Raw genomic sequence first — 12,432 nt, forward strand, 5'->3', positions numbered from 1 at the left:
TAAAGCTAGTTAGAAAAGGGTACTTTTACTCTATGAAACCAATATGCTTTGGAAAGAACTCACGCTGAGCCTTACAGTGTGTCAACAGTGAGGATCCTATTGTATTATTCCTTTCTGCCGCAGCATTTTATTCTAAAAAAATAAAAATCAATGCAACAGCTTTCACAGCTAATGGATTTTGCTGGTGAGCATGCTGCTGGTGCAGTAAAAATCTGTACTTAAATCAAGTTGCTTCAAATTGGGCCAACTAAAGCAGGCAAGGTGTATATCCTTGTCAAAGCCAACTCTTATTCTGGCTGACATATTGTATTCTGGTGCTGACAGCTGAAGGCTAGAGTTCTGGTTAATCCATTTTCCTTTGATTATAAACACCTTCTCTTTTCCTGGAAGGTTCAAGCAAGCACTCAGGAAAACTGAAGGTCCTTGAAAATATGCTGCTTATTCTTATATGGTCACTAATTGGGCAAGAGCGCTTAGGTTTGCATTCTCAACCTGAATTTCCAGACTTCCTGTACTTTGTTGAAGGATGGATAATAGTGCATGATTTCTTCCAGGCAATAACTGGCATATTTACAGTGCTGGACAACTCCATTTTGTGGGTCTGATCCTTCAGTCTCTGCACAGGCATGCAAATAACGTCAATGGGAGTTTTGCAGGTGGAACAACTTTAGAAAGGGTTGCAAAATGAGAGTAATAGGATGTGTGGATAAGACCAGAGGAAGCTCAGCAACAGAATTTGGATCTGGATCCAAGTTTCAAAGGTCAAATAGTTTGGGGCTATTCAAATCTGGGGTTGTTGCACTAGAGAGAGAAGGGGTAGCCAAAAAGTTTACATGTGGGTTCTGACACAAAGATCCCACCAACCCCTACAGGATTCAGAATGTTCAGGCCCGTCTTCTAGAATAAACTAAATATGAACTTTACTTAGTAATGATGTCACACAGGAAAGCAATTTCCCAAGTTGCAAATGGTCCATAAATAATAAAGAAAAAGCTCCAGATTTACTGCTAACTCCTCTGAGGCATAATAATAAATCATGTTATTTAAAAATGCCTCCATATTGGTCACTTTATTTCCTTGTGGATGTGCTTTGTTTTCTTTCGTTTGCTAGCACAAAAATATTGTAAAATGGATTACTGATACTGAAATCTGTCACTACAGAGACTAATTCAAATGAGAAAAAATATTGATTTTAAAATGGGAAAAAAATCAATAGTGATACATATTGAGTTTGGTGCAACACAAAATCATCTCAGCCTTGACTGTATTCAAGTGAAGTGATTTGTAATGCAAGGCAAAATCATGTCATTAAAATCTTATAAATCCTTTTATTAAAAATATTACAAAAACATGATAATACATCCTTGCAAGCACTTTCCCTCCATTCTGCCTCACTGTAGCATTTTACAGTTTGATCAGTTTTCTTCTAAAGTCAGTGAGAGACCTTCTTTGACTTCAGTGGGAGTTGGATACGACTTGTAAGGTCAGATTTTGATATCCTTACTTACAATGAGTAATACAGTACTTCATAAGTAGCCTTGTAGATTTCAGTAAGGACTTCACAATCTGACTGTTAATGAGGTGACCACTCTACACAAAAACAAAATTTGATACATTTGAGACAGGGTACTTTGCATGGAGACTACAAAATTCTGCTTATTTACATAATAAAATGTTAGAGTTTTATACATATTACCGTACCCATTAATTGTTATATTGCATTTTTCAACTATTATGCAGTTTTATATGAACTATACTAAATCAGATGAATTTTGTAATATATTTGAACAAATTATGCTATATAACAGAGCAAACCCCAGTTTCACACAGGTCTCGAGGACATCTGAAACCATGTGTTTTTACAAAACTATCAATTTCAATATGTTTTGGAAGCATGACCACAAACTTTCAGTAACAGATTTGAATATTTAGGCTCTGAAATTTGAGGATTCTCTGCCATAATGGAAATTCCAGTTGAAAATTCAGTTGGTTTTAGTTGGTCAACAAAGTATGGAACAGTATAGTGAGTCTATTTGATCAACTGATTCTTCCAGATATGGTCCCTACAGTAGAAACTAACAAAGATCAGAACAAATAAACAGCAGCAGCAGAAATGAAAAGTAACTTTTTGAATTATTCTAATAGAGTCTACTGGAATTTCCACTAGAGTAGATCATAAGGTAGGTCCTCTTATTACTTAGAAATAACTTGTTTTCCCCCAAGGATGCAATTTTGTATGTGTCAAGCTGATGATTCCTGATAGCAAGTTCAGGAACCATGGGTCCTTTTATCTTCCCTTTCCTAACTCTAAATTCCTGAGAGGGCTGAATAGATTTATATTGCTCAGTATAATGTCTAGGCAGCAAATTAGCAATGACTAATGAGCCTATATCCAACATGCAGCAGTATTTGATTGGCCAGCTTTTATTACTGAGTAAAGCATATCAAACAAACATGAATTCTGTGGGGTAAACTCTGGGGGAAAAAAAAATGTCATGTAGCTTAGAGGTCTAGAAGCACAAAACGCTTTTCAATGTATTGAGGTTTCCTTCACGATAAATTCCATTTTCAAAAATGCTTTCCTTTGAGTGGTATAAATGAAGGGATAGACAGAATGGTCTAGTTGACTGAGTATGGGACTGTGAGCCAGGAACAGTTGTGTGGTACTGGCTGCCACCAACTCTTTCTCCATGCCTAATCCTCTTTGTCTCATAACAATAGCCATACTAGGTCAGTCCAATGGTCCATCTAGCCCAATATCCTGTCTTCCGACAGGCCAATGCCAGGTGCTTCAGAGGGAATCAACAGAACAAGGAAATCATTGAGTAATCCTTCCACTGTCATCCACTTCCAGCTTTTGGCATTCAGAGGCAGGGAACACCCAGAACATGGGTTTACATCCCTGATCATAATGGCTAATCGCCATTGATGGACCTATCCTCCATCAACTTAGCTAATTATTTTTTGAACTCCTTTATAGTTTTGGCCTTCACAACATCCCCTGGCAATGAGTTCCACAGGTTGACTGTGCATTCTGTGAGGTAGTACTTCCTTTTGTTTTAAACCTGCTGCCTATAAATTTCATTGGGTGACCCCTGGTTCTTGTGTTATGTGAAGGAGTAAATAACATTTCCTTATTCATTTTCTCCACCTCATTCATAATTTTATAAACCTCTATCATATCCCCCCTTAGTTGTTGCTTTTCCAAGATGAAAAGTCCCAATCTCTTTAATCTGTCTTCATACTGGGTAAATCACATATTACTCCCTCTGTTTTATTTCCCACTCCCCCCACATCTTTAAAATAAAATACTAATACTAGAGATGGGCCCAAGACACAAAGTTTGGATCAGTGTCTTATTCCAAATTTTTCCTACATTCAAGGATATTTGATTCTTGTATTTTAATTCAATCCATTATAGAGACAGGCTCAAATCCAGACCCCAACCTCCCCACAGTTTGGGGGATATTTAGCTTTGGGCAGAGCTTGAAATAATACCTACCTCACTTGATATGATGGGGTTTATACAGTGCTTGGATAATGCACGGATGTGTTCCAAAATGATGCCAAAGAGTAAGGAAAAATCCTGCCCCCCCTCATTTGCAGATGTAGAAGGGCCCTCTAACAGTGGAACAAATGTGGCAAGAATTTTCAAACAGGTATGCAACCACTCGTGGCACCAAGAACCCAGCTCTTCAGGTTCTCCAGGGTAGAAAGCTAGACGTGACAAGGTATGGGATGAGTGCAAGCATGCCTCTGACTGTCCTTCTGTGGGGTGGAGCCCTGAGGCCTCCGGCCACAAACTTTGTCACTTTCCATCAGTCTGAGGTTCAGACATGCTGACCCAGTAATAAAACTTGCCCTTCAAATACAGTTAGAGTTAAACATAGTGGTAAGGAGTGCTCATCTCCATGTGGATATTTAGAATACCAAAACAGAGAACCAGTGGCTGTGTTTGTCCCAGGTATGGTGCATGTGAAGTCATGCTGTGCAGCGGATGGCATTTTGACCCCTGGGTGGATCTGACTGGATGTCACCCGACAGGCCAGATCTGGCTTTCAGGCCCTCCCTTGCCCCCTTACATCCCCCACTGCTTCGGGCCCCCTCTGATTGCTTAATGCCACCACTGCAGAGAACAATGGCACCAACTGAGCTCTGGGGTAAAAAGGTTAGTGGATTTGCTTCTATTTATTATAAAGACTCAATCTGGCCCAATAGAAACAACTTCCTTTTGAGAAGTAAAATGCCTACACAATCAACAAGGCAACTGATGGATCCTAAGGGCAGAGAGACCAGGAAAAAGGGCTACAGCTTTGCTGACAATCTGATCCAAGATCTGGAATTATAGGAAATCTAGAAGACTGCATTGATCTCTGGGCAATAAGCCTTCCTCATCGCTTCAGCCTGACGTATTCAAGACTGAATTTACTTTCTATCTTCAACATTCTGATGCATGGCCTTGTAGAATAATAGTAATAAAAAGTGTGTGGATATCAGCCGGTTTTCCTGATTTAGTGTAAGGAAAGTAAATGTGACTCAAACAGTGCTACTTGCTATGTTCAAGTCATCCGTATAAATATAAAATAAGGGGGTTGGCAGTGGATATCTAGTTTCATGTTGTTGCATCAATCATAGTAAACAGTTAACTGAGAAAATGGTTGAATCAAATCATGATAAAGAGGGATGTTTAAATTAAAATCTATGACTTTTCACAAGGATCATATTTGCAGCTGGACTTTAAGTCACATTCCCCTTGAACTTTGTTGTGCTCAGCATTTACTCCAGGAACCAAACATTTTGAAAGCCTCTTTAAAATTTTCATAAGCAACCACATTCAGAGATGCTGTGGTCAAGAGAAAAAGAAATTGGTAGAGAGTGTACAGCATGAATTGTTAAATTTATCACTAACACATATGACAAACATAAATTTGCATCCCATACTGTTGTAAAGACTGAAAACATTAAGATCAGTGTTAACTGTTCCCAAACTAAGGACTCTGTGCACCAAAATAAAATAAATACATACTGCTGCATGATTGGGGCATATGTATCCTGTAGACTAGCCCTCACCATGGTTACGGACACAGAACACTAACCCCACTCCTCACAATGGCCTCATTCTGATTTCTTATTTAGCAGTAAATCAGGAGTACCTCCATTTAAATATGCAGATTTACATCAATGTAAAATTGCTATGTGAGATCAGAATGAGGCTAAAGGTCTATGAGAAAGAATTTCAGGTTCATAAACTAGAGCTAAATATGAAGACTTTGGGTTAAATTTTGATCTCAGTTACACAAGTGGAGTAATTGTGGAGTAACTCCACTGATAGTAAATGGAATTTAGCAGTTTTACATAGGTGCAACGGAGATCAGGATGTGGCTGTCAGAATCTGAGTGCAATTGTTTGTAAAAGTGTATATCTACCCTGCACTCCACCAATGAAAATATAACACTGTGCTAAATGATAATTGTTTTATGATAAATTGAAAATGTGTTTATTAACTCATGAATTAGTTTTCATGAAAATCAGTTTGCTGGATTAGAGGACGGTCATAGTTCATTAGGTAACATTAAAAAAAAAAGTAATCCAGGCATTGTATATCTATTTAAAGAATGCAGTCTACATTTTCAATAACAATTAAGTAATAAAAATGATCTGTGCCCTCTAAAATTATTTATCAATTAAGAATTATGACATGTAATTTGCAATCAGTGACAATGTACAACTACTGTTTAGTGCAGATCAGTATCAGGAATTCATAATATTTATCTACAAGGTAAACCTACAAGCATCTGTTCTTGTTGAAGTACACCAATCAAACTACAAATTGTTAAGGTATAAATAATTGTCAGAGGCCCATTTTGTTGTTAAGAGCCCAATTTTAGCTACCTTGACCAGACCCATCCTCCAGCTTGTTTTTATTATTTTCATTTTATGTTTTTACTAGGTTTTTAACATTAAAATATTAAGAACAAATAAAGAACTACTTGTACAGTACAGTGCTTACACAGGCTGCGCAGAGGTCTAGCCATGGGCTGAATTCATTCTATGCCAATTGTTGAAGATTGAGCCAAAGAAAGAACATAAAGGGAAAAACAGGTAAAAATCTAAAAATGCAATGAGATGTTCTAGTACATACACATCCAAATAGCCTGAATGACTTCAATTATAGAGGAAATGTGTGCATTAGAGATAATGCTTCCCTGGCTACCTCAGTTTCTTCCTCCTCAAAAATGTATGCAACTGTCTTTCAAGGCCATGAGCTTTTCCATGACTAGGATGTCCCATACTTTACCTTAACAAATAAGTTGTGTATATGAGGCTTTCTACTTCTCCCCACACCTGATCAGCCAGCCTAACCCATGCCACTACCAAGAGAAAACCCACACATTTCTCCACTTGGTGTGCCTCTCAGGGAGCAGGCTGCACTGACATCACATTCAGAACTCTCTGTCACTGGAGTCACTTGTTATTTTTGCAATTCTATTTTAAGACCACCACAGGCCTGGTTTTTAGAAGCTGAGTACCTATAACACTAACTGGATTCAATGGTAATTGTGAATGCTAAGTGCCTCTGAAAAATCAGGCCCCATATAGGTGAAATTCACTGTACAAGTAATTCAGCTTCCTGTATGTGGGAGAAATGCTGTTTCAGAGCTGTCATCTAATACCATACTTTGGGCTGTGCAGCCCTTCCACAGCTAAGGACTATCTTCCCTGTTTCTCTGCAGCTGAGAGGGCTCTGTCCATACAGAGGGAGGATAGAAGTTAATGCGTACAGGTAGGAATGGAAGAGAAACAATCCCATTCAATTACATCAGTGATGATGACCGTGAAGTGCTCAGGTAGATTAGAGAGGCTATAAAAATAGAAAACTCAATAATGGAGGATTTCAACTATCCCCATATTGACTGGGAATGTCACCTCAGGATGGGATGCAGAAATAAAGTTTCTAGACACCATTAATGACTGCTTCTTGGAGCAGCTAGTCCTCGAACCCACATGAAGAGAGACAATTCTTGATTTAGTCCCAAGTGGAGCACAGGATCTGGTCCAAGAGGTGACTAGAACTGCTCAGTAACAACCACCATAATGTAATTAAATTTAAAATCCTTCAGGGGAATAAGGGGGGAAGAAGAATACCAAAGAAGCCTAGCACAGTAGCCTTTAACTTCAGAAAGGGAAACAATACAAAAATGAGAAAGCTAGTTAAACGGAAATTAAAAGGAACAGTCACATAAGTGACATGCCTGCAAGCTGCATGGAAACTTTTAAAAAACACTATAATAGAGGTTCAAATTACATGTATACCTCACATAAAAAAGAATAGTAGAAGGACCACAAAAATGCTACCATGGCTAAAAAGAGTAAAAGAAGCATTTATAAGTAAAAAGACATCCTTAAAAAAAAAAAAAAAAAAGTCAAATTCTGATGAGGAAAATAGAAAAGAACATAAATTCTGGAAAGTCAAATATAATTAGGCGGGCCAAAAAAAATTTGAAGAGCAACTAACAAAGACAAACTAACAGTAAAAATATTTTTAATTATATCAGAAGCAGGAAGTCTGCCAAACAGCCAGTGGGGCCACTGGATGATGGAGGTGCTAAAAGATCATTCAAAGAAGACATGGCCATTTAAGAGAAATTAAATGAATTCTTTGCATTGGTTCTCACTGCTGAGGATGTGAGGGAGATTCCCACACCTGAGCTATTTTTTTCAGGTGACAAATCAGAGGAACTCTATCCCAGATTCAGATGTCAATGGAGGTGGTTTTGGAACAAACGGATACATTTCAATAAATCCCCAGACCAGATGGTATTCATGCAAGAGTTCTGAAGGAATTCAAATATGAAACTACAGAACTACTAACTGTGGTATGTAACCTATCATTTAAATCAGCTTCTGTACCAGATGACTGGAAGATAGCTAATGTGACACCAATTTTTAAAAAAGACTCCAGCTGCAATCCTGGTAATTACAGGTTGGTAAGCTTAGCTTCAGTACTAGGTAAATTGGTTGAAACTATAGGAAAGAACAGAATTACTAGACACATAGATGAACATGATTTGTTGGTGAAGAGTCAACATGGCTTTTGTTAAGGGAAGTCATGCTTCACCAATCTATTAGAATTCTTTGGGGGGGGGGGTCAAACAAACACATTGACAAGGGTGATCCAATGGATATAGTGAACTTGGATTTTCAGAAAGCTTTGACAAAGTCCCTCATCAAAGGCTCTTAAGCCAACTAAGCATTCATAGAATAAGAGGGAAGGTCCTCTCATGGATCAGTAACTGTTTAAAATATAGGAAACAAAGGGTAGCAATAAATAGTCGGCTTTCAGAATGGAGAGAGGTAAATAATGGTGTCCCCCAGGGATCTGTACTGGGACCATTGCTGTTCAATATATAGTTATAAATGATCTGGAAAAAGGGAAAACAGTGAGGTGGCAAACTTTGTAGATACAAAATAACTCCAGGTAATTAAGTCCAAAGCAGACTGCTAAGAGTTACAAAGGGATCTCAAAACTGGGTGACTGGGAAACAAAATGGCAAATAAAATTCAGTTGCAATTTGATAAATGCAAAGTAATGCATATTGGAAAACATAATCCCAATGATACATACAAAATGATTGAGTCTAAACTAGCGGGTACCATTCAAGAAAAAGATCTTGGAGTCATCGTGGATATTTCTCTGAAAACATCCGCTCAGTGTGCAGTGGCAGCCAAAAAAGCTAACAGAATGTTAGGAACTATTAGGAAAGGAATAGATAAGACAGAAAATATAATGCCACTATGTAAATCCATGGTACGCCCACACCTTCAATACTGTGTGCAGTTCTGGTAGCTTCATCTAAAAAACATTAAAATTGGAAAAGTTACAGAGAAGGGAAACAAAAATGATTAGGGGGATGGAACAGCTTCCATATGAGGAGAGATTAAAAAAGTTGGGACTATTCAGCTTGGAAAAAAAGATGACTAAGGGGGGTTATGATAGAGGGCTATAAAATCATGACTGGTGAGGAAAAAGTAAATAAGTAAATATTATTTATCCCTTCACAAAACACGAACTTGGGAATCCCCAGTGAAATTAATAGGCAGCAGGTTTAAAAAAAAAAACATGAAAAAAGTACGTCTTCACACAACACAGTCAATCTGTGGAACTTGTTGCCAGGGGATGTTGAAGGCCAAAACTACTAGTGGGTTCAAAATTAATTAGATGATTTCATGAAAGATAGGTCTATCAATGGCTATTAGCCAAGATGGTCAGCGATGCACCTATTCTCTGAGTGTCCCTAAGCCTCTGACAGACAGAAGCTAGGAGTTGATGACAGGGGAAAAGCTCACTCAGTGATTGCCCTGTTCTTTTCATTCCCTTTGAAGTACCTGGCATTGGCCACTGCCAGAAGACAGCATATTGGGCTAGATGGACCATTGTTCTGACCCAGAATGGCCTTTCTTATGATCCCCTGACAACACACTTCAAAGGCCAAGTGCAGTGTCCTAGATTCCACTACTTGAGTAAAGGACAGGGCCTGTCTCTGGCAGTACTCTCTGGGGGCAGGAGCCTCCCTCTCAGGAAACAGATTGTAATCCATGGCCACGGAGTCAAGCTGGCCAGTGAAGCTGAAGTCAGATCCATGCTGGGGGGTGGGAGGAAGAGAGAGGTTAGATTTTATTAACTATTTGGGATGCTTCAAGATATTGCTTCAGCTCCTCAGGTGGTGTAAACCAGCGTAGATCCACTGATGTCAATGGCTGTCTCCTGATTTACATCAGCTGAGGATGTGGCCCATTGTATTTTCCAGTGCTAACTGTGTTTGAAATGAAAGTATTAAAAGGTTTGCATATCCAATATTCTTGGTCTCTGCCTCAATTTAATTTGTTCCAAAGCTCTGAAATAGTCTCTGATACTTCCTTTGGATGATTCAGTTATAGAGCTAAGGGGGGCAAGTGTGGTTTCAAAAATGAGGATGAAAATATAAATAATGTATGTTTCAGAAAATTTAAATAGACAATCAGAAATATTTGCAGGAAAGAATAATTTCTTGGAACTGATTCATATTTGTGTTTTCATGCTTTGTAAATGAGGAGTAAATCCAGGCATCCTGGCTAAATTCTATTTGGCTAATTGCATTCTGCACATGTAAAGGTCTCCTTTTGCTTTTAGTTGGATAATGTATTCACTTTGCATCCTGAAATGTTGCAGCGTGGTGCTGTGCACAGTTAAAAGGTGTATTTCACCGAAGCTGGAGTTTTGAGATACCTAAAGATATCCCTGTACATACAGTTTTTGTTCTAGTCCATGATCTGCCATTGCCTCACTCAGTGACTTTAGGTATTTAACCCATATTTTGAGAGTCTCATTTTCTCCATATGTAAAACGTAAAATTTATTCTCCTCTGCAAAGAGCATTGAGATCTACAGAAGAACTCAATGGCCTGTATGGTGGCTATTCCTTGCATAGTTGTGCAAGGAGTAGGAAAGCATAAGGGGGAAGGAAAGGGCTCAGTGCTGCTCAGGAAAATAATGTCCAGTTACAGTCATAGCCCCTGCATCGCCCTGAATGGAGTGACTATTCCCTCCTATTACCCTGATGTGCTGGCAGCCTCAAAAGAGGTGACCAAATGGTCCTATTTCTGGATCTGCACCAGCTGTCTGTTAGCTGGATCCAGATAGGCAACTACGGTGCTCCATTCTTCCCACAGCCTACAATTTTCCCCCTCCATCCGTCCTCATGTCCACAACACCTCCCTGCTACCTCTGCCACAATGGAGGCCAGTGCCTTCAAAACACAGCTTGGCCCTATGTTAAAGGCAAAGCAGCTACAATATGGTATAATAGAAGAAAGTCAAAAGTCATAAAAGAATCTCTCTGATTTTTATCATTTAGCACTATTCTTCCCCTTTTCAGCTTTCTTCTGTGATTGGTCATCCCCAGTGCTCTTTTTTTGGTCAGCTAAAGCATTCAGTCTCAATTTTATGTTTTCTGAACTTATTTTCATTTTATGTTTGCTCCTTAATCCCTTAAGTGTTTTATAGCCACAAGGTGTAGCAAGGGGCCCTCATTTTGCCAATGGAAATACACTCTGCTGCACTCTGGCATGCCATTGCCATGCCATTTAAAATACTGGGTTTGTCCTGTATCACCTTCTTAACTCCTTGTAGTACGCTTGCTTGGAGTCAGTGTTTTCCACTCCTTACTGTTTTTCTTCTCTTAACTTTATCTTACTTCATCTTTCAGTCTGGTTCAGTATCTTTCAAGCAATACTGGTATGGGCCCTCAGTTACACAGGTACAACTCCTATGCATTTCCGTGGATTTCCACATATTCTATTTGGCTCTTCATTTCCAGCCCTAAATCTGATCTATTCTTGCATCGTTATAATCTGATGGGGAAAATGTTCTGATTTATAAATACCTACTGATAAAACTTGACAGCCCAGATCTTCAAAGATATTTAGGCACCTCACTCCTAATGGGATTTAGGCACCTAAATACTTTTGAAAACCTGGGCAGACATCCTTACTCAATTTTTATTCAATACTTAATGAGGCAAACTTGCATTAATTATAGTAAGGATTTGAGTAAAAAACTCAGGTTTGTCCCTCAGATTTTACTTTTTAAAAGCATCTCCCACTTCACTACTGAGAAATATTAATAGTACCAAAGGCCTCTGTTCTTGTAGGAGGTACATCAACACATTAAGCCAAATTCACTGCACCTCTCTTGCCACTGTGGACACTCATTTTTCAAGACCTGCCACACTGGAACAGTTCACTAACAAATACTACTCCCACAGATGCAATGACATCAATTAATGGCAATGGAGGTTTACAAAAGTATTTTCTGATAAGGAACAATAAAAATTGTACCTATAACAAAAACCAACACAGACTGTAGAAGATTGTTCTCACCTCCTTTGCCACCCCCTGTAGCTGGATACAGGGCTGCTATTCACTTTAGCTCCCACAGCCTCCTGTAGGGCATCTGCCTGTCTCTGCAGATCTTCTGCCGCTCAGCCCTCCAGCCTGATCACACAGTCCAATCCCTTCCAGAATACAACAAACTTAAACAGAAGCAGTTCCTTGCCCTTCAGGGCCAATTATAAACAAAATGATTCCTTACCCTTCTGGGCTAAATTCCCTCTCCAGAATTGAATGAGCAGTGTTCCTTCTGAACACCCAACACTGATTGTGGTGTTTTCTAACCTGGTTTCTTTCACTGTGGACTTAGAGCATCACTCCTCACTCCATAGGCTCCAGCCAGGAACTGCCTTTGCTAGCAGGGCAGATCCTTTTATTTTGACCTACTGTGGCTTGATTGGCTGTTGATGGTCGACAGCCCTTCTAGCTGCTGGGGCACCAGATCTTAATGGTTCCCCAAAATGGCTGCTCTAGGAAAAGCTCTCTAGGCAGGATTGGAGGTCTAG

General features: G+C 39.1%; 1 protein-coding gene and 1 long non-coding RNA gene across 2 annotated transcripts in view; both read right to left on the reverse strand.

Annotated features, from left to right (window-relative positions):
- The window catches only part of KCNB2 (potassium voltage-gated channel subfamily B member 2), a 240,435-nt gene that overhangs the window by 103,911 nt on the left and 124,092 nt on the right, over positions 1-12,432 (reverse strand). The window lies entirely within an intron of this gene.
- On the reverse strand, positions 1,315-12,261 carry LOC137156813 (uncharacterized). The gene is made up of 3 exons (XR_010920911.1): positions 12,129-12,261; positions 11,918-12,051; positions 1,315-1,590 (listed from the first exon to the last, which is right to left on the reverse strand). It is a non-coding gene; the product is annotated as an uncharacterized lncRNA (long non-coding RNA).

This window comes from Emydura macquarii, unplaced genomic scaffold (genome assembly GCF_026122565.2).
Source record: "Emydura macquarii macquarii isolate MOO-44397 ecotype Brisbane River unplaced genomic scaffold, CSIRO-AGI_Emac_v2 contig_1477, whole genome shotgun sequence".
NCBI lineage: Eukaryota > Metazoa > Chordata > Testudines > Chelidae > Emydura > Emydura macquarii.